At 42.7% G+C, this 4,659-nt stretch overlaps 1 non-coding gene across 1 annotated transcript; it reads right to left on the bottom strand.

Annotated features, from left to right (window-relative positions):
• Positions 1–3,878: 3,878 nt before the first annotated feature.
• Positions 3,879–3,981, bottom strand: LOC111821138 (U6 spliceosomal RNA). Its single transcript, XR_002824601.1, has one exon. It is a non-coding gene; the product is annotated as a U6 spliceosomal RNA (small nuclear RNA).
• Positions 3,982–4,659: the final 678 nt, after the last annotated feature.

Here is a 4,659-nt window from a genome sequence, read left to right as displayed (position 1 = left end):
CAAATTAAGAGGAGTGGGCGGAATGGGGGAGATGGAGAACACAGAGGAAGAGAGGGATATGATGGGGGTAAAGTGTCAACTGTAGTGATAATGTTTAATTTCTCAAGGTGGGTAATGGGCACACGGGTCTTCATAGTTTTACTCACATCTTTCTGTATGTCTGAAATATTTCATAATGAGTTATTTAAAACAAACAAACAAAAATAAGGAACAAAATGTGTAATCTTTAGGCCGTGAGACTATTGAATTTCCGGACCTAGTCAAATGATTGTATTTCTAGTAGATAATGTTGTACTTGACTTTAAGAATATTATGAGGGTGGTCTCTATATTCATATTCTAGTGTTGAGAAAGAGCTTACAGATAAGCTTAAGCAGAGGGCATTTCATTACATTTCTAATAAAACAAACTACGGCCCTTGGCATTAACCTTACAAATCATTTCACCCCTGTGCTGGACTTAAATGGCAGTTAGTTGCTTACAAATGCCCCAAGAGCCTCAAACTAGAACTGAACTCTGTCATAGTCCAATGAAACAGCTTTCACTTTCTTTAGAGATCTGTCCTTTCTTTTCTTTGCAAAAACCCTTTCTAGAATGGGGGCAGGTCTAGAGGGAAGAGGATAGGATCGGCTGCCACATGCCATGAATTCATGGCTGCAAATCCTATTAAGAATTCAGCTCTCTCCACGCAGTTTTACTCAATGCTCTGAGAGCCATTTTCGGTGTTGGGACCAGTAGGGGTGGGGAGAGGGGTGGAACATCTTGGCCTTGGCCCAGCTATGTCTAGATAAACTGGAAACTTGCCCTGGCAGTTATTTTCCTCTATTGTGCAAGGCAGGGCCAAGTGATGTCATCGGGGCATGCAGATGTCTCTGCCCTCTTCTGTGACTAGTGCCAAGAAAAATGGTCTTTGCAATCAAGTGATGATTCTTCCCCCAACCCAGACTCTGCAGCCGACCATTGCTATACCTTGTGGCCTTAGTCCAAATTCCTGAAAGATCAAGAAATGCTTTTCTTTAGAGAAACAATGTCCTGCTGCTTTGCTTTAAGCTTTAAAAGAGGATGCTGGCTTATCTCCAGCTATTAGAAAATCCTGTTTGCATCTCAGTTCTGTCACCCGAGGCGCACAAAAAGAGCAAATTAATTAATTCTTTCTTAACGTTTTTCACGCGTATGTATTCATTCATTGAAAGAGCAAATACTTATTGATACTGTGAAAACAGCGTGGAGACGGCATCTGATCTCCTCTAACTTCACAAGGGGGAAGGAGGATCAAGATCAACAGTCCAAGACTGATTCCTATGAGGCGGGGGTCTGACATACCTCCTCTCTCCGCCGTCTTTACCAGTTCTAGCACCAGCCATCCCTCCCACAGTACTGTCTACTTCTCTGCTGGGTTTGATAAATTCTTTGTAATGGCCATACAGAACTCACAGACCATACCCAAGATTATGGAATGTATTAGGGAAGTCATAGGTTACAATTCAGGCTCAGGAACATTCAGAATACAGTTCTTCCATCAGGACAGCCTCTTTTCAGTTGTGCTCGCAGGCATGTCTCTCCCTGGCCTTCGGCCTCTGCCTAAAGTTATTCAGCTTTCCTGATCTGTGGGCCAGGAAGCCCACCAGGCTGTCTCCTGCTGCCAGGTCTCTGCTGCCAAGTCTCTGCTGCTGCTTCTCACTGGCTTTATTGTTACAGTTCTTTTTGTCTCCTGGTTCCAGAAGCTTCTCATTGCAAAGATCCTGGGTCCAAAGGATATACTGGCTCCTGGCTGTTCTTTCTTGGTGGTGGTGGTATCCACTCTTCCCTGCCTCTGAGATTGCTCATTTCAAGCCCAGTGGGATGGCAAAACTGACCAATCCCTTTGGTGGACTACAATTATCCTATCACACAGTCCCGCCCAAACACCTGGGTGAGAGTTACAAGACATGACAAGAAAGGCCACACAAAAGCAATCTATTACACCAAACATACATATGCAGGGACTGCAGAAACAGAGATTAAGGACACATGTACTTCCATAGACGTAAGTGTAGGCCACAGACGAGAAAACTAAGGAACAGACAACTACAGTACAACATTGAGCAATGAGAGAGACAGGCAGAGATAGAGATGGGAGCCCACAGAAGGATGACTTAACATGGGCCAGTGGGCAGGAGGGCTGTTCGGGGGAAGTTTCAGAATAAGTGCCACATTGATAAGAGGGAATTAACCGGATGAAAAAAGGAAAGTAGCAATTTTGGATGGAGCAGCAGGTGGGAAATCAAAGGGTCGTGAGAGAGCACGATGCAATCTGGGAATTGCAGGAACCAAGGGGTTTTGGTAGTGATAGTGGCAACTAGAATGGATTCTAATGACTGTACTTGTCCTCAGTTTCCTCAAGGGTAGCACACACACAACAGCAAATCACCCAGACATTGAGTTCACGCCAGGCACTGTGCTTGGAGTTGTGTACACATTATCACATTTAATTTCTATAAAATTCCACTTTAGCAACAAGGAAGTGGTCTAGACAAGATTTGAACCTGATTTGCCTGCCTCTTAATATGTGTCCTTTACAGTCTCACTGCACAGGGTTTTAAGATCAGTTCTACCAACTGCACAGCTATTGTGACGACCAAATGAAATTAAGTATGTAAAACCCCGTGGAAAACTATAAAATACCATATCTATAAAGTGTTTTTTTTAATGATACAATTTTTTTTTTAAAGAAAGCCTAGAATCAGTGATAACGCATTGACAATTCCCAGTGTATTTCCAGCTAGTTTGGAACCAGGGATCCGAGGTAGTAGAGAAAGGAAGGAGGTAGTTTACACTCTGGGAATATATTTTATAATCCTCAAAGTAGAGGGTGCCCCTGCCCTAACTTACTTGCGTGCAAAATCATCTTTAGAGGATCTATCAGCTTGTGAGCTTTATCTTAGGGAACTCAAGCTACAGTGAATCCTTTTTTTTTCCTTCTTTTTTTATTGTGCTTTAGGTGAAAGTTTACAGCTCAAGTTAATTTCTCATTCAAAAATATATATGCGTATTGTTTTGTGACATTGGTTGCAATCCCCACGATGTGACAGCACACTCCCCTTTTCCACCCTGGGTTCCCTGTACCCATTCATCCAGTTCCTGTCCCTTCCTGCCTTCTCATCCTGCTTTTGGACAGGAGCTGCCCATTTGGTCTCGTATATTTGATTGAACAAAGAACTACGTTCCTCATGTGTGTTATTTTTTGTTTGATAGGTTTGTCTAATCTTTGTCTGAAAAGTGGGCTTTGAGAATGGTTTCAGTTCTGGGTTAGCAGAACTTCAGGGGGTCATAGTTTTGGGGGTTCCTCTAGGCTCTGTCAGACTAGTAAGTCTGTTTTTTTTCATGTGAATTTGAATTCTGTTCTACATTTTTCTCCTGCTTTGTCAGGGACTCTCTGTTGTGATCCCTGTCAGAGCGGTCATTGGTGGTAGCTGGGCACCATCTAGTTCTTCTGGTCTCAGGCTTGTGGAGTCTCTGGTTCATGTCGTCCTTGAGTCCTTTGGGCTAGTATTTTGTTGTGTCTTTGGTTTTCTTCATTTTCCTTTGCTCCAGGTGGGATGGGACTAATAGACATATCTTAGATGGCTGTTCGCAGGGTTTTAAGACCCCAGACGCTACTCACCAAAGCGGGATGTAGAACATTTTCTTGATAAACTGTGTTATGCCAATTGACCTAGATGTCCCTTGAGACTTGGTCCCCAGGCCCTAACCCCAACTACTCGTTCCCTCAAAGTGTTTGGACATTTCTAGGAAACTTCTATGCTTTTGCTTTGGTCCAGTTGTGCTGACTTCCCCTATATTGCGTGTTGTCTTTCCATTCACTGAAGTTGACACTTGTCTACTATCTAGTTAGTGATTAAAAATATGGAATGCTTCACGAATTTGCGTGTTATCCTTGTGCAGTGGCCATGCTAATCTTCTCTGTATTGTTCCAATTTTAGTATATTTACTGCAGAAGCGAGCACTAGAGTGAATTCTTATTCATGCTTATTATACAGCAGTACTGATGCAGGTGGTCCCTGGGTAGCACAAACAGTTAAGCAGTTAGCTACTAACCGAAAGGTTGGCAGTGACCTTGAACCCACCCAGAAGAAAGGTCTGGCAATCTGCTTCCAAAAGGTCACAGCCATGAAAATCCTATGATGTACAGTTCTACTCTGCATACATGAGATTGCCATGAATCGGAAATGATTCAATGGCGTTTTTTTGTTGTTGTTGTTTTACTGATACAGGTAATCAAGGGAAGGGGTGGGAATTTCAGAAATTGGGAAAGGGTGATTTGACATGGTACCTTCCAAATTCATATAGATAAAATAAGGTTTTTCAGTGCAACTCAGGGTTGTGAAGGACACATATATGGACATTATTTCAGCATAATATGGCCGAGAACTTATACTATAAGCAAGACTAGTTACATAATTTGCAGACTCCAGTGAAAAATAAAAATGCAGGGCCCCTTGTTCAAAAATGTTGAGAATTTCAAGATGGCAACAGCAGAACATTAAGCCATATGTGTTGCCTTTCTGAGAGTGGGGACCTATGTGACTGCACAGCTTTCATGCCCATGAAGCTGGCCTCATCTATAGGATATGAATCTCCCGTGTAATCTGGTGAATGGTGTTGGTGGAGACTAATCCAA

This window comes from Trichechus manatus, unplaced genomic scaffold, assembly GCF_000243295.1.
Source record: "Trichechus manatus latirostris isolate Lorelei unplaced genomic scaffold, TriManLat1.0 scaffold00067, whole genome shotgun sequence".
In the NCBI taxonomy this organism is placed as follows: Eukaryota; Metazoa; Chordata; class Mammalia; order Sirenia; family Trichechidae; genus Trichechus; species Trichechus manatus.
This window is presented reverse-complemented; position numbering and strand designations above follow the sequence as displayed.